Here is a 23660-nt window from a genome sequence, read left to right as displayed (position 1 = left end):
CACAAGACATCCCTGCTTGTATGCCTATGACAGGAACTATGCAAGGAACTCCTCAAAAACACAAGATTCCAGGTACGGCACTTATGCATGCATATGCACTTGTCCAACACTGGCTGCTTCCACCAACGAGCTAACACCAACTCCCGCAACAAGCCCCTGTGATCAGTGGTCTTCATTTCACAACAACCTACTGTGGACTTCTCCCTTTTGTCTTTAAAAGCTTCTCCGGGTCCCAACCTCTTTGGATGTGCCTATGGCTCACCAGAGAATGCATATCCTGGATTGCAATGCTCTGCTATTCCCAAATCAACTCTTTGGAAAGTATCTCTCTGTTGTTATTTTACAAGGCCAAGTAATACCAGGGATTTCCAGCAACCACCAGAAGCTGGAAGAGGCAAGGAAGGACCCCCCTAGAGTCTTCAGGTGGAAGATGCGTGGTGGACACCTTGATTTCAGATTTCTGGCCTCCAGACCTGAGAGAGAATAAATCCCAGATGATTCAAGCCACCTGGTTTGTGGTGCTTTGTTGGCAGCCCAGGAAAGTCATATCATGCCTTTTGCGAATTGACCAATTAATGATTAAGAAAAATGGCCCGAGATGGTAAACCAATGAGCGTTTTGAAATTCACAAAAATTTGTTTTCACGTTTGTTACCCTGGGTGAATCTTCTGAAGCCGTGTGTTAAACACACAAGATTCCTATGTAAACCATGATGTCTTCACAATGTCGAGCATAGTTTACCTTTTAAAAAAGTAAATTACCCATCCTTGCACAAAAAAGGTAGATTTCTGTTGATCTATATTTTTATTTAGAATAAATTTGATGAAATCAGGTGGTGGGACAGCTGGCCCAGCTTGGAATAATGATCCCTCTGGATATATCCTTGTCTTGTTCTCATTTACAACCTTTGAGGCATAAAAGCATATTTTCAAAAAACCAACGCTTCTATATGAAAGCAGATTTATCATTCAGATCCATCATTAATTTCCCAATGACGTTCTCCCTGCCCATAAAAAAGACTTAGAGCTCGTTAGGAAAATTTTATTCCAGAGAAAATGGTCTTGGGACATGGTTTGCACCGACCTCTTTTAACCTCTGGTTCCCTGTGTTATTATTATTAAGTAATAATGTTGCTTCCTGCCAACATAACTCTTCCCTCTTTGTACTTCAGGAATCTAGGGATGGTTTCGGTTGCGGAGGGCAGATCAGCACTTTGCCGTCGCCCTACGCTCCTGGCCAGTCCCCATGCAGCTGCTGGAATGGCAGTCTTACATCATCTTTTATGAGTACATCAACTTATTTGCAATTAAGTTCAGATTGTCTAATAAAATCTGGTGACATTTTAGCTTACAGTTTATGTCCCAGTAAAAGGCTCCAAATGTTATTGCCGTAAGAATCTATGTGTCAACCCAACATAAACCTTTTATTTCTAGCTGGACAGCTGACTCTGCGTTTAGCAACAGGAAAGCAGGGAATTGGAGGACCAGGTTTGGTGGGGTGGTCGTTACTGCAGCCCCCTCCTGCGGTCTGTGTTTCCTCTGTCGGGTTCCCCTTCTAGTACTCAAAAGCATCCGGCACTTTCTGAAAAGGAGTCCTGGGAAATGTCTGGACATGTCTCTGTTGTGGGCTTTGGGTGTGAGCCACGGAAGTGAGAGTTGAGGAAACCTCAGAGACCGTCAGCTTCCTCGTGGGATGGTTTTGGGTCTTTAGGAAATTAGGCCTTGGCATGCAGCGTAGGTGACTTCCATTACAGTCCTATAGGTGTCAAATAAACATCTGGCTTGGAGGTTCTCCACTGAGAGCCACCATGGGTCAGTGTCTGGAGACCTTTTTGGTTGTCACGCCTGGGGGCAGTGCTGAGAATAGTGTGTGCACATTCATCTCGTGGTTGCAGGTGGGATGCTGCTGACACGTAACATGCACAGGGCAGCTCTGCCACAGAGAACGATCCAGCCCCGAATCTCAACATGACAGAGGCTGAGAAATCCTGATCTAAGTGATAGCTTACTAAGCAAGGCCTTGGCGTTCGGAAGTGGTTGCCTGACTTCCTTCTCTTTCCCTTTTGAGTCATGGTTTTGTTGAGTTCTTGAAAGTGACAGGCCTGCTGTAAATAAAATCAGTGGATAAGGTTGCGAGAGTGGGTGGCCGGCCAGCCTCCAACCCTTGCCTGATGTTGGGGGCGTGGCTGGCCAGACTCCAACCCCTGCCTGATGGGGGAACACAGTGAAAAGCAAAAAAAGCACCTGGTGTTTTTAGGAGACAGGAGACACAAGAACTGAATATGTGGGCAGATTTGGGGGAAGAAAGAAATGAGCCCCAATCACCTGCTTCAGTTTTCTATTGAAAGAAATGCAACTTGGAAACTTTTTTTTTTTTTTTTTAAAGCACATCCTTTAAAAAAATTGCCCAGTGCATTTGGAAGTAGCCTTCCAGAAACCCTTGGGATTTATGACCCCAAAGTATGCTTACAGGTGCTCCCAATGAACCTTTAGGTGTAATGTGGATGAAGTGTGGAATGTGCCGTGACTCCTTTCTCTTAAAAGCTTACAGATTCCAGAAATGAAACCAGTTCATGCATAAAATACCTTCTCTGAGAGCACGGTCATTTTCATGCTTCCCCTTGTGTGGGGATCAGGGTTATAAAGTATTGTGGTTATACCAGAAGATCCTCAACTGTGTGGAAAGAGGCTCCTCTATTTATAGCTCTCCCCATCGTGACTTACAGCATATGCGTTAATCTCCCTGTGAATTCTGAGCTCCCAAATGCCAAAGGAGATATACTAAACCCTTTCCCCGTGGCGTTCTTCCAGACAGAATTTAAGAGACACCAGAGGATGGCACATTTATACTGAGCTTGCAGTTTCCTAAACATGAAGAAGATGAACGGCTCTCAGTTAAGCAGCACGGGTCAGATAGGAGCTTGAAATTGAATGTTTGAGCTGACAAGGGAGAGAAATACTGTGAGTGGCCCCATGAAGTTAGCTGGATCTCTAAGCTTCCTAAGACACCATAATTAGAAATAGATTGAGGTCAGGGTGTGCAGTCCTATTTGAATTAATGAAAAGCCAAATTGCTCCTCAGAATGCTGGTTTTTGTACTGCATGTCAGACCACTGGATTTTGTGGGGGTTTGAAATGCCCTTTGCAGAGGTTGGGGGACCAGCTGGGCTCTGTTCTTTTCTCACCTTTTGTCTTCTATCTCTTATAATTTGAGATTCCTAATATGATTTCCATGGAAAATAAAAAAAAAAAAAGGACTCTGTTTTTAATTCAAAAGGTGAGGCATGGTTAATTAAAAGATTGATGTGAACTGTTTTAAAAGAAAAAAATAATTTGTTTACTTTTGAGTGCTGAAGCGCCTTGGCAGAGTGGAAAGTAAAGGGCTTTGCTATTGATCAGACCTTGGTCAAAATCTATGTGCCCCTTACTACTCCCATGACCTCAATCCTGCTGATTCTAGTTTCCTTGTCTTTAACAAGGGGATAGGAATTAATGCTTTCAATGGGCACTGAGAGGTCATAAAGAATGACACCCACAGCTCCCTTTGATGGCAGCTGTGGCAGAGGGTCCAGACGACAAGTCTGCTTAAACAAAGAGCTGGGTAATGATGGCAATTGGTGAATGGAGGTCTTGGTTCCCCCACCGCAGGTCCCTTCTGACCTTTCTAAGCCCTGAATCGTTTAGAGGTCTTTGGTAGCGAGCAATAGAAACGCGTTCTATTTTAAGCAAAAATGAATTTGCCTACAGTCTGCTGGGTGGCTAGAATGGACAGGAATGCTGTAGGATCAGACTCTCGAGCCAGAGAGAAACCAGGGCAGCTCCCTTCAATGAGCGGAACAGATGAGAGTTTCTTGGGCATTTCCAATGGAAACAGGCTGATGCCCTTTGGTTTCTCTTTCTTTCCTGACCTGACTGCTTCTAACTTTGTTTGGGTCACAAGCCTGGTTCTTAAGGGAGTGCAGAGCACTTAGACTAAAATGCATGAAACCTGTGCACAGCGGGGCAGAGGTGAGCTCTGCAAGTACACCCAGATGTTGTTAGGAAGTGGGAAGGGATGCTGGGAGCCAAAATGCTAACTTTGCACTGCAGGCTTCATCTGTCCCGAGCTTCAGAACACCTTGCCTACCCAAAGCCATCCTCCTCTCTTAAGTTTGCTTACTTAAGCCACCCTTGACTGCCAACTGGATAAAAAGTATGGTCAGTCCCAAATCAGCTGCCCCTGCTTGTTTATCGGAAGTCAGGATTTTACAGAAGCATTGGCTGCCAAGGCAAATATTCTTGTCAACGCCAGGCAGGCAAGTGGCATACGCTACCGTCTCAGGGAGTTAGGGAGTCTTTCCAATGATGCACTCCAAAAACTTGATCTGAAATCTCAAAAGTTTCCAAGTTAATTAATAACCAGGGTCCCCAGAAACGTGAACAAACATTCATTCCCAGCATCTTTCCTAAGTAGGCCCTCAATATGTGGATTTGGGATGAAACCTGAATAAATGATTGGCATGCATGCTGTGATGCAAATGCCCAGCTCCCCTGTGTGTTCCCTGTGCAATGATAGCTTTAGTATTCTGTTGGAAAACGCCTCAGATTTGTTTTAAAGGTATCTTATTCTGTAAGACAGTAGGAAGCAATCTAGGAAAAAACGAATAATACAGGCATATAGGCTAATTAAAAAGAGCTTGCAAAACTAAGAGAAACAAACAGCCTCTGAGTTTCATGCTTATGAAATATTTATTCAGTGTCAAAGAAGACACCGAAGTCGGAAATGAACTTTGCAGAGTAATTACTTTTGATCCCGGCAAAATCCATTCAAAGGCCTTCAGGTAAACATCATCTTTGATGGGCGGAAGTTGGGTTGTAAAGCAACATTATATTTTTAAAGGAAACAAGGAATGTGTCCAAGTAAACCACTTGTCCAGGGCATTGTGGAAACTGTTCCTGGGCGGAACTTCCTAGATGTGCTCCTTGCTTGCCGCGCAGAGATATAAATAGGAGGAAGATGAGATACGATCAGATGGCAAATAAGAAAGCCACAGGCAGCAAGACCATGAGAGGGGTTTCATCCTTCCTTAAAAGACTCTAACTGATGCACACATATTTTAAAAGAGAGTATGTGCCACTAATTTTGATATAGATCTTTAAAATGACATTAAAATGGAAATACACTCAAACTAGGCACCTCCTGGGAAAATGTCAGTAGTTATATTACCTTTGTTTTCCGTTTCGTTCCAGTGCTCCTGTGAAAATAGCTTTATCTTCAATACTCCCAGTGTGGGAGAATATAGTTGTAGGGGAGAGGGGAGTATTCATTTTTTTTTTAGTTTTAAATGAATTCTCCAGGGAGGGTTTGCTCTGTGTGATACATGCAAGCCTTTTCGAGGACCGAACTCACCTGGATATTGATTCCAGGGGCACGTGTTTGCCTGTATTCTTTTATCTTTAGATTTTAGGCCCTCTTAGAGGAGGCCAGGGTCTATTCCCAAGCTTTAGAAGTAACATCATTGACCAAAGAGCTCTGTAACAAAACAACCCAGGGTTCTAAGTTCACATGTGGTTTGTACCCCATAAGACTTAATTTCCCGGCTCTGAACCAGAGTCCAGTTGGAGATGACTTGACAGCTTCAGGGGATGTCTCAGGGCTATTCATTTCTCTTTAAAAATTTTAAATCTATTTATTTTTTTCGAATTGACAAAAATTATATATGTTTACCATGTACGACGTGGTGTTTTGAAAGATGTATATGTTGGGGAATGGCTAAATTGAGCTAATTAACATATATATTACCTCACACCCTTATCAATTTTTGTGGTGAGAACACTTCAGATCTACTCTCTGAGCAAGTTTTCAAAGTCCAATACATTGGTATAACCATAGTTGCTGTGTTGTACACAGGGACACTTCTTATCTAGGTTCATGTAGCCACCACTTCACCATCTCATTCCGGGGGCATGTCAATGTCAAGTCTAATGGAAGTAGGTTCCCATCTATAAATTCCCCATAAAAAAAAATAAAAAAGAGTAAAACATTCGAGCCCACCTCTTTGCTTTCATAAAACCTCTAAGACATTTTCTTATAATTCGAAAGTCATTTCTAGAATGCTGCTCTTGAAACCCTCCTGCTGAAATCCTGGGGCAGCACTTAAAGAAAGAAAAAGAAAAAGAACAAGAAAGAAAGCCGAAACTCTCTTTTCCTCCTCAATTCATAGGAAGAAGTGAAATTCTGCCTAACCTTTTTAAAAGAAGAGCCTGGAACTGGCCTATCTGTCTTTTTCCCGGTTGGATCACAGAGTAGAAAGGAAGGTGAGCAATGGTAATATTCAGAATAGGAATAATAATTCAGAATAGTAATAAAGGTCAAATCATCCTCCAAAGAGGGCTCGAGACTGATCTTGGCCTTTGTAATTGGAGCAGTTTTAGATTTTGCGGGTGTGCTTTGGAAGGTCTGGAAACAAAGCTGGAGGTGTTTTCTTTGGGGTTATCCCATAGAGCCGATCCTCGCTACTCCTTCAAAGTGGAGAAGTGGTGAGGGCAGCTTCCGTCATGTGATGAATGCCACTGAATGCCTAATGCAAACCAGCCCTGAGCACCAGCTCTGTGCCCAGAGGAGACATTAGGAAGCTCCCAGGGGCTACTGGTGGGGGATCGGGGCAGTGGGACAGAGAAGGCCAAGAGGCCAGCCAAGGTGGGATTTGCAGTTAGAAGCAAAAATAGGAAGAAACCTGGGAGTGCAGGGCCACAAGCAGAAACAGTCAAAGACCAGAGGAGATCTGGATACATCTCCTATACCAAACATCACATCCTAAAAAGACAGCAAAGAGTAAGAGGCAGGGCAGCCTTGTAAGAGCTTACATTCTCCCAGAACGTCCTCTGTGGAGCTTCTGTGGTATGCAGGCCACTTGCTGTTCTTGATACTTTGCCCCCAGCCCCCATCCTCCTGATACTGTGAGGTAGGTCTTGCTCTCACCTCTCACAGATGAGCTAACTGAAGCTAGAAGGCTGAAATCACATGCCAAAGGTGTTAAAGTCCCATTGGTCTTACTGGAAGGGCCCCAGCCTCTGTGTCCCACCACCCTGCCTTTCAACTTCAGCCAGATGTCCTTATAGGCGTTTTGTTATAAGACTCTTGGCAAAACCCATTTTCTCCCTGAGATTAAATAGATTCTCTCGCTCACCTTGCTACTTCATATGCTTTGCGGAATCCTGGATTGTTTGTTTGACTACATCCTTCTCTTCCACGAGGAAGACAGGAAAGGACCCCATTCTCCCTCAGCAGATGTGACAGTCTTGCTAAGTGACAGTGAGAAGTAATTAGCACCCCGAGTCCCACTGCCTGCAACCTGTCTGCAGCGGTTCCCACGTACCCTGTCCAAGGGGGCTTCTGAGCGCGTGGATAATTCATGGTTACGTTCTGCATACAGGTAGAGATTCTGCTTCGGTTGTTATCGGAAAAAGCTCAGCTTAGTGGGTGAGGCAGGTTTCCTTCTGAAAGAGGGTTTTGCACATAGAGCTCACAGGCTGATGACCAGCTCGGATGGGCTCTTTGGGACACACAGAGACACCCCAGAAGCCAGCCCAAAGCAGAGCCCCAAGAAGGGCTAAATTGGTTTGGGGGTTCCCCCGTTTGTCCTTAAATGTGCTGTGGTAGCTTTTCAGGTTTATTCATTCACCCAACATGTTTTTAAGGAGCATCATTGAATGAATGATGAACCCGGGACTCTGCTCCTCAGTCATCAATACGGACAGACAGATATCATCTCTTCTTCACTGGGACACTCTGTATTTCTTTTACTTCTCTCGGGCCCCTTGCTGTTCACTGCCTCGTGATTCAGTTGGTCGAGTACCTGTCTGTTTCCCTGTGGCTGTGTATATATTCCATCATCATTATCCTGTCACTACTGCTCCAGCCTCTGCTCCTCCAGATCCTCCCAAGCCACATTATAGACATGGTCTCATTCACCACAGCTCTCTCTTAGAAGGAGACCTATCACCATCATAGGTAGCCTAGGAGACTGAGGCCACAGTCCGGATGGAACTCGCTCGAAGTAACGTGGTAGCTCTGAGATGCAGTGAGGACTTGAACCCAGGAAGTCAGCTCCACAGCCCATGCCATTTCCACCTTCTGCATTGTCTTTCTGTGCCCAGCATCCTGCCAGGTACGTAGGACACATTCAAATACCTATTGAGTATAAACAAGTCTATTGAGTATAAACAAGTCTGAGTTACTGGGTCTCTAAAGGCTAACATGTTACCCTTTCTAGGGCTCTCTTGTAGGAAGTGATTTGTTTGTCAACAAAAAAACAAGGGAAGGAAATGAAGAGCTTTCCCGGTAAAAATTACATGGGATCAAACACATCCTACATTGTTTTTTTGTTTTTGGTTAAGTCAAGAGACTCCAACCAGTTGCCTGTCATTAAGCACTGATTCTGGGCCAGGCACGGGTGTGCTGTTCACATTCCTCAGCTCAGCTAACCCATGAGGTCACGCTGCTACCATCACTAGACACATGAGGAGGCCGGGCTCAGAGTGGTCAAGCTGGCCCAGGTCCTACGATTAGTAACGGCAGAACTCAGAGTCACTGGAGCTCTCCCCTTGGCATGTTCATGTATTGACCAAATATTGATTCAGCTGATACTATGTGATAAGTTCAGGGACTATAGGATCAACTTAGTGTGAACACCTTCACCCTCTCCCAGGTGGGCGTTTGCGTTCTGGGTGTTGTCCACGCTGGACGTGCCAGCATCTCCCACTAAGCCAGGTCTTCCAGAGCTAAGGCCAGCTTCATTTGAAGGCACAGCCCTACTATATCGTGTGTGTAGCAGGTAGTTGCCTGCAGGTCAGGGGGCTTATTTTCTAGACTCCTAACCTGTGAGTGGGTTGGTAGAACATCTGCCTGCAAATGTATTGAAAAGCTTTACCTAGATAAAAATGGAGTTGTAACATACACCCAATACCTTTCTTCTCTGTCTCACTACCTCTAGATTAATCAGATGCCAAGTTTTTGGATGTTATGAGCAACCACCTCTTTTATTTTTCATGATTGTTTAACCACAATGAGTAAGGTAAATTTTCTTGAAGTCATAATTCATAGTATGGTTGTTTTCCCATTGGAAGGGTTTGATCTTCTTATTCTTTCTTAGATAAGCATCAATAAGAAAAAATGGGCAACAGAACATTTCTCCTTAAGATTCTGCATGGTTCATACTATGGGTCACATTCTCAATGAGCCTAAGTACAATTTCCTCCACTTAATGTTCTTGCTCATTGGTTGTTATTTGGAAGAATAATGATGAGAATTTGAGAAGTCTTTCAGATGGAACTTAAAAATTCACATTTAATATTTATAGTGTAGAAAGGCCTAAATTGGAATTTCCAGAGTCAGGTTATATAGGAATGTAGAAGCTGATTCTGGGCATTGTTCAATCTGATATAAATCAAAGTGGATGCTTTTTTTTTTTAATTGTGCATTTCATCAGGATGCAGGTTGAACCCAGAATAATAATGTGAATGCTTTACACTACTTGCTGACTTGAACAGTGCATTTCATTTACTTTAAATATTCTAGAATTCAGAGCATAGACTTGATACTTATTTATGTTGCACATTGTATCATTTAGTTGCTTTTTCTAGCTCACTGAAAAAAGTCTGAGCTCTGAAGCCATGGGCTCAACTCCTGGGTCAGTTCCTTAAAAACCCTCTGATCTTGGACTGCCTTATTATCTGTGCCTCAGTTTCTCCATCTGTCAAATGGAGATCATAACCATATCCCATTCACAGGGTTATGAGGATTGAAGGAGATAATTTGTGGGAGGAACCCATGTTGTGCCAGCACCAACCAGGCCCTGAATCAAACTGCTTGTTGTGGTTATTCACTGGAGAGACTAGACTTGTGTAGAGCAAAGAAGGGGTGGTTGCAAAATGCTGTGTGTGAGATGGACCAGTCAGCGTGAACAGGAGAGTCTGGGAAATCACTTCTTAGAGAAGTTGAGGTTTGTGGAAGAACTGGAGGAATAGGTGGGATTTAAACCAGCAGGGAAGCGGGGGCTAAACTGGGCTCAGTTCCAAGCACAGTGTGGGTGGTTTGCAGAGCACAGGCCATGTCAGTAGGTGTGTGTATTCTCCTCTGCATTTCTATTGTGCAGGATGGCTGATTTGACTCAATGTACGTTTATCTTGTTCCTTGAGTCACATGGCCCCCACTCTCTCTGCATATTGAACATGTGTTTCTGTTCATTTGTGTTCTGCATACAGAGACCTGGCTCCGGAAAAAAATTCTGGATATCAGTGAAAGTATATTGGTTACCTGCCACATGCTGGTGAATGGGTCCATCAGAGGTGCAGGGGTCAACCTTCCATGAATGGAGAAAGAGAATTCAGGCTGTGGTTGCAGATGCAGTTAGGGTCTTGTAGAGTAGAGGCGGGGCTCTGTGCTGGGGGTGGGGGAAGGGGTGCTGTCTCTAGAGTCTGTTTGTTATTCATAGAGGAAAACAAAATTTTGCAGAAATAAGATAAATGTTCCATGCAATTGCACAAGTTTTCTTGTCAAATTAAAAACACAAGTGGTGTAGCAGCAGCCTAAATATTTTCTGCTTGTTGTGCCACCTCCAGCAAAAAAAAAAAAAAAAAAAAAAAAAAAAAAAAAATGAGGATGGGATGAAAAGGAGAAAAAAAGAAGTTCTCAACACAGGTGAAGCTAAGCTTGTTGGCTTCACAGATCTACATATTCTGTTCCTGTGCAGCGTGGCAGGCTGCCAGGAAAGGTGTGAGAGGGTGAGATTGTTTTTGAAAATAATCTATCGCAGCTTCTAAGAGCATTTTGGTGCTGTTTGCTTTCATTATGCTGTTGGAGGTGAGAAAACTGTGATGCAGTCGACTGGCACCTTGCATTGCCCCTGTCTAGAACATCTGCAACCTGGATCTGTTCTGATGAAGTAGAAGCTGCAGATCTTATCCTGAAACAGGCCAGGTGCAAGCATCCTCTTAGAAGGGATCAACCATGGGATGCGGCATCGAGAGAAGAGAGAAGGACATCCTTACAACTGTGCCTGTCTTTCAAATCATCATGCACATTAGGCTTTTATTAGTTAAAGTGCAGGCAAGAAATTTCAAGCAGAAAGGGAATCAGGTGCTCATAGCATTGCTGGCAGAATTGAGAGCAGCGGGAGCCGTGGGGTGGGGGTGCTGCCTGGAAATCAGGAAACTGGAGGAACCTGCTGGAACCTGCTGAGGAACCCATCGCTGCCTGGGCCTGCAGCAAGATATTGCCAGTGGACTGTGGGGGCCAGGAAGGTGCAGGAAGCCCCTGCTGCTGCAGGAGCAAGGATGAGGGATGGTTATCTTCCACCTTCCAAATCTCACGGGAACACCTCTTCTAGGTGGAATCCGAACCGGATTCCTTCTGGAAAGGGATTCTGGAAAATGTAGTTCCTACACTTCCAGCCTCCGAGATAACCAAGGACAATGGCTGGAGGGGAGGGTGTCATTGAATACCAAGGAAGGATAGCAGGTGTAATTGCCCACATGGCCACTCAGCATCCATGTCGACATCCTACCCATGCTAATTTCCAAAGAACTATCATAGAAACATCATCATGCTTCCTCACAAAGAAGAAATGCTCACCTCCACTCCTAAAGAAAGGGTCCAGGTATCATCTCTGATTGATGGTCACCCTCCATATTTAGTAAAAATCACCCTTGGACAGACTGTGGTAACCTAAGGGTACCTAGGTTACCAGGTCAGTATATCTTATGTAAAATAAGAGAGGTGGGGAGAGCAGGGCAAAGAGATACTGGGTCATGTATGTAAAAACATACACAGTAAAGCAAACAAGAAGTGATGTGTAGGTCCTAGAGTTCTCATCTCTGTAAGTGGTCACAAGGCTTTTGTGATAGGTAATTAGGTGTCAGCTTGACTGGACTGAGGAATGTCTAGATGGCTGGCGAAGCATTGCTTCTAGGTGTCTGTGAGGATGTTTCCAGGGGAGATGGGCATGTGAGTGGACCGAGAAAGACCCCCCTCAGTGTGGATGGCCACCGTCCAATTGACTGGGGGCGCAGTTGGGACAAACAGATGGAAGGAGGTATTCTCACTTTCTCTTTTTCTCTCTCTCTCTCTGTCTCAGTCTTTGTTCCCCACTTCCTGAGTGGGACGCTTAGTGAGGATATAATTAGCTGGTGAGGATACAGAGAAACCGGATCACTCATACCTTGCCTGTGGGAATATAAAATGGCACAGCCACTCTGAAAAGCAGTTGAGCAGTTTGTCACAAAACTAAATACGCAATTCTCCTCCTACCTTTGAACCTCAGATTCTAGTTTCTCTGGCTTTTGGACTCTGGGACCTGCACCAGTGGCCTGGGAACCAAAGGGCCTTTGACCTCAGACTGGGGGCCACATAGTCTGTTTTCCTGGTTCTGAGGCCTCTGGACTTGGACTGAGCCACACTTCCAGCTTCTCCAGTTCTTCAGCTTGCAGACAGCCTGTTGTGGGACTTCTCTGCCCCTGTGATCATGCGAGGCAATTCTGCTAATAAACCCCTCTCAAATACCCCATGGGTCCTTTCTCTCTGGAGAACCTGACTAACATAGCCCCGTCTGGTATTTATAAATTCCTGGCCAGGCACGGTGGCTCACACCAGTAATCCCAGCACTTTGGGAAGCCAAGGCATCACCAGAGGTTGGGAGTTCAAGATCAGCCTGGCCAACATGCTGAAACCCTGTCTCTACTAAAAATACACAGATTAGCTGTGCATGGTGGCATTTGCCTGTAGTCACAGCTACTTGGGAGGCTGAGGTAGGAGAATTGCTTGAACGTGGGAGGCAGAGGCTGCAGTGAGCTGAAATTGTGCCACTGCTCTCCAGCCTGGGCAACAGGGTGAGACTCTGTCTCAAAAAAAAAAAAAAAAAAAAAAAGAAAGAAAAGAAAAAAAAATCCTCTTCCCACTACATTCCATGCTCTTGCTTCTCTTAGCCATTGCAGTTCCACCCAACATCTCATTCCTGAGGGGACTGTGCTCTCAGTGGTCTTGCCTGTTTTGAGATTGCTATGGTTTTCCATGTGCAAGTCCTAAGAAGAACCCCAGAGAGTCCCTGGGCTTACACTTTTCTCTTCCCTTCCCCCAGGGCAGTAGCCACGTTCCTGTTGTAGAACTACCCTCAGTGGGCTCAGCCAGCATGGGGGACCTTCTTGCCTTTGGAGGCACAAGGAGTCTCAGATTCTTGCACACAGTCTTAACTCCCAACATTGTTTCTTTGGAAACCAAGACCACTAATCTACAGGATTGAGAGTTGCTGAGATAAGAGGTAAAAATCTGTTGAGAGGAGGGTTTAGTGTTATAGGGAGAGGGGCCAGTTGCATTTTCACCCCTTAGTTCCCAGATCCACTTATTCTGGTGAGGGGAAAAACACCACCACATATTGGTCACTGGTCCAGAGCTTACACTGCATCTTACAGATACAGACTTCAACTTGGCAAGGTGCTGCCTCCCATCGGCCTCATCACTGAGTCTTTAAAAGACCATTGCTCACTCTAACTGATAATAAGACTTACAGTGTAGCTGCCATAATCAAGTCAGTGTGACACTGGCAGAGATATAGACATATGGATCAATGGAAAAGAACAGAGAACCCAGTGGTTAGATCTACATAAATATGCCCAACTGACTTTTGGCAAAGATGCAAAAGCAGCTCGTAGGAGAAATAACAGACTTTCAAGAAAAGGTGTGAGAGCAGTTGGACATCCATAGGCAAGAAGAAAAGAAAGATAAAGATAAAAAGAGAACCTCTACCTAAACCTCATCGCCTTATGCAAAAACTAACTCAAAATGGATCATGGGCTAATGTAAAACTAAAACCATAAAACTTCTTTAAAAAAAAAACCCATAAAATAAAATCTTTGGAGTTGAGGGCTAGGTGAACATTCTTAGACATGACACCCAAAGCACAACCCATAAAGGAAAGAATGGATACACTGAAGCTCATCAAAATACAAAACTTTCATTCTGTGAAAACGCATATGAAGAGGATGAAAAGAGAAGCTACAGGCTAGGAAAATATTAAATAATTATATATCCAATAAAAGATTTATACTTAGAATAGTTAAGGACGTCTCAAAACTCAAAAGTAAAAAGAAAATCCAATTAGAAAATAGGCAAAATACATGGAAAGACATTTGCTGAAGAGAATATACAGATGGCAAATAAGTATATGAAAAGATATTTACCATCATTAACCATAAGGAAAATATAGATGAAAACCACCGCGAGAAATCACTCCATACCTGTCAGAATGGCTGAAGTAAAGAAATAGGGACCACACCAAATGCTGGTGAGGATGCAGAGAAACTGGATCACTCACACCTTGCCCGTGGGAATATGAAATGGTACAGCTACTCTGGAAAGCCGCCTGGGAGTTTCTCATAAAACTAAATATGCAATTACTATACCAGACACCCAACAGTTGTGCTCTTAGGAATTTATCCTAGAGAAATGCAAACTTAAATTTGCACAAAAGCCTGTCCGTGAATCTTTACAGCAGGTTTGTCAATAATAACCCCAAACTGGGAAAAAAGCCATCTGTCTTTTAGCGGGTGAATGGTGAAGCAAGCTGTGATATATCATATCATGGAATACGACTAGACAACTGAAAGGAATTAATTGTGGATAGTCATAAATGTGAATGAATTTCCAGGGAATTATGGGTGGAAAAAAAGTCAATACCAAAAAGTTACGTATTTTTGTATGCACGAGTCTGTTTATGTAACATTGTTGAAATGACAAATTTATAGACATGAAGAACAGATTGGAGGTTGCCAGATGTTAAGGAGCGGGGTGAGGGTGAGAGGTGGGTGTGGTTTTACAGGAATAGCACCAGGGATGCTCTGTTCTCTGCAATGACTGTGACGGTGGAGACGTAAATGTGCACACGTGATGCAATTGCGTAGAACTAAACGCACATGTGCACACACACACACGCACACCACCCATGCAGGAGCACAAGAAAACTCATGGAATCTGAGTCAAATGGATGGGTTATATCAATGCCACTTTCTTGGTTGTGATATTTCCTTTAGTTTTGCAAGATTTTACCACCAGAGGAAATGGATAAAGTGTACACAGGATCTTTGCATTACTTCTTGCAGCTGCATGCGAATTTACAGTTATCTCAAAATAATTTAATTTAAGAAAAAGGATGGTGAGATAGGTGGTAAGAACAGTCAACCTCTAAAGTGGCCCCAATGACTCACTTCTGCTATAAACAAACAAACAAAAAAAATCAGTGTTTCAGTAGCTATTTGTTGGCTGGATGGCTGGATGGCCGGATGAATGGCCGTGGGAGGCTCACACCCTTCTCTCCCAGTGTCTGCCAGAACCGTGAGTTTGATCTTGCTGGCGGACAAATCCTGGTTGGTCTGCCCTGAGTTTTAAATTTGCTGTTAAGTTTAAATCATTTTGACAAAATAAGTGAAATATTTTTAAGAATAAAAAGTAAGTAATTAACTTGTATATATGAAGGCTGTTGACTGCTGTGTGATAAATCTCCTGCTGCCTTAAAGCATTACCTTATTATTTGCATTTCTTCCTTGGATATTCCTTTAAAAGGAGGTTTGTATGAAAATAACAGTATGGCTAGTGGAAATATAAATTTATATCCTTTTCTTGAGAGGTAACATGACAACATGAATAATAAAAAAAACCCTGAAAATAACAATAACAAAAAACTGCTTAGTCTAGCAATTCAACATCTGTGAATTTATCCTAAGAAAATAATTGGACAAGTGTGCAAAGATGTACGTGCAGGGTTACTGACTAGTATTGTTTATAATGGTGAAAAAATGGTAATAAGCAAAATGTCCAAAACAAACAAACACACACAACTTAAATGAGTTGTGGTACAGTGAAACAATTGAGAAGGAAATAGCCATTAAAAGCTTAAAGTATAATAAAAAAAGAAAGAAAAAAGAAACAAGCAGAAATACATGTTCCTGAAACTCTCAAAAAAAAAAAAAATGGTACTGTGGTTCTGTATTTGCCAAAGTGAGAGGTTGTTTCAGAATAGTGATCTGAAAGAATCCATCGTTATTTGCAAAATACAGAGGTTGTGTGTGGGGGGATACATAAGCCGAAAATAGGACATCATATGAAAGGGTAAAGACCCCACTGCAACTGTGGGCGTGGAGAGTTCAGCTAATTACGTAGTTTGCAAATGTATCCCTTTGAGTATTTATAATTATTTTCTGTAATAATTACTTGCATACATAAAAATATTAATGTCTCTTGAGTTATTGTGCATGAGGAATTTTTGTTTTGTTATCGTCTATATTTTCTAATTTGTAATAAGTTTACTACAAGGAAAAACTGAATAAAAACAGCAACATTTATTAAATACGATAAAGAAAGACAACCTAATTCTGACTTCAGAATGAGCCTTGCTGCCAACATCTAGCTGAGTCGGTCCCAGTTTCAGGCAGGTGTATTCAGGGGGCACAAATGAAGAGGTAGGGTTGATGTCCATTCCTAGGAGCTGGACATTTAGTTAGGCCAAGAGAAAAGGATGGGCCCAGAGCTCTTTGAGGGCAGAGAACACACCTGCCTCATTCACTAGTGGGTCCTTGTGTGGAGCTCAATACCAGGCTCACCAAAACGTTTGTTGAGTGAAGAGAAGAAATGATGTCACTTGCTCAGGATGGACTTGGGGCTGCCTGCTCTGTGCCAGGCATGGTTCTTTGTGCTTAGGAAGCAGCTGTGAATAGGGAAGCCATGGTCTTGGCATCCAGTGGGGAAATAAAGAGGCCAGCCACAGAGAGAGGTATGGGAATAAACTACCCGGGGCATGAGACAGACGGCAGTCCTGTGGGGCCACCGCAGGAAAGGACTTTCCAGAGAGGAAACGTTCAAACCAAGCTGGCCTCCTGAGTCACCACCAGACATGGGATGACCTCGGAGGGGCACTTTCTGGGGAAAGCAAAGAGAAAATGCAAGAGCTGTGAGGAAGAAACGACTTCAGGGCCTGGACAGGGAGAGGCCGGGTGTGGCCAAGGTGCTGGGGTGACGGATGTAGGCTGCACTTGGCCTTGTGGAGTCTGGGCAACTCCAGCAAGGAGCTGGACTTTATTCTGGGTGATTCGGGAAGCTGTTGGAGAGCTTAAAAAATATTTTAATTTTAGAATGGTTTTTGGATTGACAGAAAAATTGCATATATAGCACAGACTTCCTACATACCCCTTACCCTGTTTCCCCTACTATCAACTTCTTACATTTATATGGTGTGTTTGTCACAGTTAAGAAGCTAACGTAGGTATGTAGCTACTAATGAACCCCTTAGCCTTATTCTGGTTTTACTCATTTTCATTAACGTCTTTTTTTCTGTTTCAAGACCCTGTCCAGGGCACCGCCTCACACTTAGTCATCGCGTCTCTAGACGCCCCTGGGCTGTGATGGTGTCTCAGACTTTCCTCATTTTTGATGACCTTGACGGTTTCTAGGCGTCCTGGCCAGGTGTCCTTCAGTTTGAGTTTGACTGATGTCTTTCTCATGGTTGGACTGGGGTGACGAGTGTTCAGGGAGAGGCCTACAGAGGTGGCAGGCCCGTGATCATATCCAGGCTCCTGCTGTCAACACGCCGTTACTGGTGATGGGAACCTTGGCCACTTTGCGAGTGAGGGCAGACATTGGAGAGATTTAACAGGAGAGGTGACCTGGTTTGCTACATCCTTTAAAAGGGTCAGTTGGGCCGAGCGAACTAGGCAATGTGAGTGAAGCATAGTAGAATGAAAGCAAAGCTGTGTTGGTGACAGTGGGTGACCAGGTGGACCTGAGACGCAGATTCATGCAGAGGTGTGTGCAGGGGTGAGTCAGTGAGAGGCTCTGAATGCCAGGCTAGGGAGTTGGCATTTTATCTCAGTAGATTTCAAACACGGGCCTCAGAGTTTTGCATTCAAATAGAACTTTACACAAACATAGCCAAAGACAATACAAAGCCTAAAGATGAATTTCCTGTGATGGAAAGTGAAGCCCTGAGTGCAGCGTCACTGGAGGCTCTAAGACCTAAATGGAAGCTCCTGGGTGGCTGAGGGCAAACTGTCAGCAAGGCATGTGACGGGCACAGCGAGCAAGTGAGGCTCCTCCCCTCCTCCAGGTAGGAAGCACCTGTACCTGGATCAGGTGGGCAGAATGGAAAGTGTGAGGAAGGCAGGAAGGGCCGAGGTCAGTGTGCCTGTTGGCAGAGGTAGGGGCCAGGACAATGCCGATACTGACAGCAGTGAGAAGCCAGCATCCGCACATGGGGAGGGTGGTATGGGCAGCGAGGGCCCTTTAGAGGCAAATGTGGGACACCTCTGTTCCTGGGCTCCCCAGGCTTTGGGTGTCCTCTGGGCCTGGTCTCATTGGGTAGTTCAGGCTGGAGACTCAAGACTGCAGAAGACGCTGTGGCGGGGGGAGATCCACCTTTGTGTGGAGCTTGGCCATCAGTGATCTGTGCATTGAACTGAAAAACCACCTCCTGGACCCACGTTTCTTTTCACGTGAGCGTTTTTGTGATGTGGTGGTAGACAGAGCCAGATAATGACCACAAATGATTGCTCAAGAGGCGATCTGTTAAATATTTAATGTGCAATCACAACTGCTTGCTGTGGAGCTCCTTCTCCGTCTGAGATGAGTGGGGTCTGTTGGCGGGCAAGTTCCAATTTAGTAATGAGATCATTGTAATCCTAACCTCCTTGGAAGGATCCTTCACACCAGAGCAAGCCACTTCTCCGAATCCTCTCCATCTCTTCCCAGCAGGAATTGAGTTCTCACAACTCTCAAAGGAACTCCCATTTCCTGTTTCTCGTCTACTCCCGACCTCACTCTCACTCCCCTTAGCAAAGTTGTTCCGTCCTTCCAGACTCCTTCACGATGCCTTCGCTTCGTCTCACAGATGAGACGCTGAACACCTGCTACGTCCACATACTGTGCTTTGTCCCTTCAGGGACAGAGCTAGAGCCTGGTTTCAGCTCATAAAGAGCTCACAGCCTTGTGCTGGTTCTTAGACCAACAGAGTCAGAAATAGCAGAGGTGCTTGTGAGCACATAGAATGTTCTGGAGCCCATCTCAGATCTTTGAATCAGACATTTTGGGGTCAGAGTCTGGCCTCCTCCTTTTAATACACAAGACCCCTGGCTTGGTTGGGGTTCACCCTTACACCAAACTCCTGGAGTGCTTGGTGGTTTCACCCTCTGTGGTGGTTGGCCTTAGGTGTCACCTTGACTGCACCTCTGGGTGCCCAGGTTAAACGTTGCTTCTGGGTGGGTTTGTGAGGAGCCTTCCCAAAGAGATTAGTAGTTGAGTCGCTGGACTCAGCAGAGTAGATTGACCTGCCCCATGGGGATGGGCATTACCCAATTGGTTGAGGGCCTGAATAGAACAAAAGGTAGAGAAAGGAGGAATTCGCCCTTTTTCCTGCCTCTCTTCTTGAGGTGGGACATCTCGTCTTCTGCTATCACAATAGCATTTACATCTCAGCTCCCCTGTGTCCTGAGTCTCATGGCTTTGAACTCCAATTATACCATGGGTTTTCCTGGGTCTCCAGCTTGCTGATGGCAGACTGTGGGACTTCTCAGCCTCCATCACTGCATGGGTCAATTTCTTTTTTTTTTGGAGACGGAGTCTTGCTCTGCCGCCCAGGCTGGAGTGCGGTGGCGTGATCTCCACTCACTGCAACCTCTGCCTCCTGGGTTCAAGCGATTCTCCTGCCTCAGCCTCCCGAGTAGCTGGGATTACAGGCATATGCTGCCACACCTGGCTATTTTTTTGTATTTTAGTAGAGATGGGGTTTCACCGTGTTGCCTAGGCTGGTCTCGAACTCCTGAGCTCAGGCAATCCGCCCGCCTCAGCCTCCCAAAGTGCTAGGATTACAGGCTTGAGCCACTGTGCCCAGCCACGAGTCAATTTCTTATAATAAATCTCCCCACACCCGTGTGTGTGTGTGTGTGTGTGTGTATATATATGTGTATATATATGTATATATGTATGTATGTATGTATGTATAATATCTCCTATTGGTTCCATTTCCCTGGAGAACCCTGACTAAACCACCTTCTTAGAGAATCTAGAAAGTAGATCTTGCAGGAATATTTTCTCCCTTTTGCTAGGTTGTTTTGTCTTTTGTGAACCCTGAAAGAGCCCGTTCTCCAAAACAGCTTCTGAGCATCTAACTGGGCCGAGTTTCCAAACGGAGCCAAGCAGTCATTTGCTGACTCGAGGTCACACACATACTCTGTTCCAGGAAAACTCACACCCTTGCAGTGTAACTTAGGGACATTCAGAGCTGTCTTTTCCTGTTCATGCCACCTGAATCAGTAGCTGTGGGAAAACCTTATTTTGCCTCCTGGACCTGAGCAATAGACTGTGACAGCATCAGCCAATCAAAACTGACCAGTTTACATCCCACAACTGCATAAGCGGGCCAGAGTGGGAAGCTGGGCGGGAACTTTCTCTATCAAAGACAACGACTCTCTTGGTTCCCTCCAGGCCCAGCTTTGTTCTGCACTGAAGGCTGCATCTCCCCAGTTTGCAAACTGCTTGTGGAAATAGAGTCTCTCTTAACCTGATGATGCTTTCTCAGGTGTGTGGTTCACACTTGCACACGGTAGGCAATCCGTCCATATTTGTTGGGCAGATGTGTGCGTGGACGGCGGCTAAACTTTCCCAGCCAGAGTGGGCATCTCTTCTGGGGTAAGACGTTGGTGACATGCAGGCACCTGAGGCCCTGCCGCGGGTGCTTGGGCTGTGATTGTCCGTGGACCACGTTACCTGAAACTTCTGGTCTAACACATAGGGTGGGCATCTTCCTAGGAAACCCTGGAAAAGCAGCAGATAGGACTGGCTCTCAGCAGTGATGAAAAGAAATAAGAGGACAAAATGTGGTACTTTACATAACGGAGTACTATTCAGCCATAAAAAAGAATAAGAACCTGTCATTTGCAACAACAGGGATGGAATTGGAGGTCATCATCTTAAATGAAATAAGCAAAGCACAGAAAGACAAACATCACATGTTCTCATTTATTTGTGGAATCGAAAAATTCAAACAATTGAACTCATGGAGATAGAGGGGAGAAGGATGGATACCAGAGGCTGGGAAGGGTTGTGGGGGTGAGAAGGACGGACCTGGGGATGAATAAGACCTAGTGTTTGACAGTACAACAGAGTGAGTAGAGTCAACGGTAATTTAATTGTACATTTAAAGATAGCTAAGAGTATAATTGGATTGTTTGTAACACAAAGGACAAATGCTTGAGGAGATGGATACTCCATTTTCCACGGTGTGAGTTTTGTGCATTGCATGCCTGTATCGAAACAGCTCGTGTTCCCCATAAATATATACACCTACTGTGTACCCATAAAAATAAAAAATGATTACAAGTCTAGATATAATTTTAAAAGCAGGAAACTGTCTTTGTGCGGAGGCTGGCTGGAGACAGATGCTGCATCAGGCCCTTGGCAGCCTGGTTTCCAGTAGCTTCTCAGCCCAGTGGAGTAGACTCTACGGCCCCATTTTACAGATGAAGAATGGAGGTTCAGAGAAATCACAGCTCCAGCTTTCTCAGGAGGACCATAGAGGTCCAGGGGCCGGAGGTCTGAATATTTAAGAGGGATTTGAATAACCATGGAAGTTAGCTTGGAGAGAGATTTGGGAGGCAGATAAGCCTAGAGTTCACTGTGGGGGCAGATGCCTTCCCCATTTGTGCAGAAGATTGGCCCAAGTGGCTGTGATGACATGGCTCCTACCTGCTTCCTAATTAATGGACCTCAGAGAAATAAACAGCGAGGACAACAGCGAATGTTGTCTCTCGGACCTTTGACTTTTCCAGGACTGCCTGACCTTTCTTTGTCCTTGTTCAGCTTCAAGTCAAGTCAGCTCAACCCTGATTGAGCCCCAGCAATGAGTCATGTCTGTGAAAGCGACATGGCCCCTGTCCTTGAGGAGCTTCGAGTCTGGTGACTGTCACTTCAACGGAGTTGGGCTGGACACAGTCATATGTATATGCCAGACATGAGGCTTTGTTCTCATTAAAATAATTGCCCTGCATGATTCTAGCAATTAAGCTTCTTGATGTGTGTGGATGCGTGTTCCCAATTTTTTTCTGGCCTCTACCGAACCCAATGTTAATATTTGATAGCAGTCTTAAAAATTAAATTTAAATAATTATACAGACTGAATTAGGATAGCATAATATTACCAATCAGAGTAATATGGCTTTGTAATCCAGTATGATGTCATATGAATCTACAAATTAGGAAGCATGGGAGAGGAGGAAACCACATCCTTTATTGCTTTGCCTTAAATAGCTTAAAACTAATCTTTTCCATGAGCCAACAGCTATCTCTCAAGTTTACTAATGCTCCTCCCTGCCCAGATTAAGCTAACTAAATGATGTTGCCCCATGCACCTGCAAATGCCTGGTGCCAGGGCAGGGACACAGGGAGTGGCAGAAGGGGAGACCAGATGTTGGCTGAGGCATTGATTTATGGGCATGACCTTCCATGTGCCCTGAGGATGGCTGAGACTGGGGTTTGATGAATGCAGTGCTCTGTATGAGAAGTTCTAAGGTGACAAGCAAAGATTCTATCATGTGGAGGGGCAAGCCCTATTATTAGTTTGGTGCAAAAGTATTGCAGTTTATGCAGTTGTAATGGCAAAAACAGCAATTACTTTTGCACCAACCTAATACCACACAAAGGAGGTGCAAGTGTATGCCACCAGGGCAGGTGCAGGTGATGGGGGCAGAGAAAACTCAGATATCTCCAACCTGTGCAGAGCAGGGAAACAGAAAAAGCTAAGTGAGGAAAGTGAGATTGTTATCACACAGATGCATGTCTTAGGTGTTCTGATTCCATTCCCTGTGAATTTCATTAAGTAATCAAAGTGCTAGGCATGAAATGTGGGTATGCTGTCACCAGGTGGCGGCAGCATCCACTCTCCAAAATGCATTTTGTTCAAACCTAGTATGTTTGAACACATAGTGGAGGTATTCTGAGCACATAGTGGAGACTAAGGCAAAGAGTCCCTGGCATTGTGGAGCATAGAGGCTAATGAGGTGGCAGGTGCTTACATTTTATAATCTGTTGTGAGGAATAGCTAGTGGTAGTTAAATGATATGGTGATAGTTAACGGAGAGAAAAGTTTTCTCTCACTCCAAGTTATATTTTTATTATTGCTATTAACATAAATAGAAAATAAATATTAAAATAGTTATTAAATAAGCAAAAGATAATATTGCATTTAGTTATACAATTAAGTAGAGGCTTTCAAATATTTTTTAGCTTTGTGCAACCAAAATTATATGAGAAAGCAAAAACCACAAATACAGAAAATAAGAACTTCTCTGTTTGAATAGAAACGAGGAAGCCCTTCCAATGCAGGCCAGACCTTTAGGGGCTCGACAGAATACAGCTGGAGAAACACCCACACCACGCGAGGTTTCACCTGCCCCACCTCGACCCGGATGCCCGGATGGCTGTGTGCGGAGACTTAGGCTCCCGGGCAAACCTCTTCCGGGTTCCGGTGAGGGTGCTGCCTCCCCATCCGCTGGGAGCCGTTTTGTGTTTCAGATGCTCCCAGGCTCTCCCCCAGTTTAAGGACTTCAGCGTCTTTCAGGGCCTGTGGTTAAGCGGCTCCGAAAACACTG

Source organism: Theropithecus gelada, chromosome 10 (assembly GCF_003255815.1).
Source record: "Theropithecus gelada isolate Dixy chromosome 10, Tgel_1.0, whole genome shotgun sequence".
NCBI lineage: Eukaryota > Metazoa > Chordata > Mammalia > Primates > Cercopithecidae > Theropithecus > Theropithecus gelada.
This window is presented reverse-complemented; position numbering follows the sequence as displayed.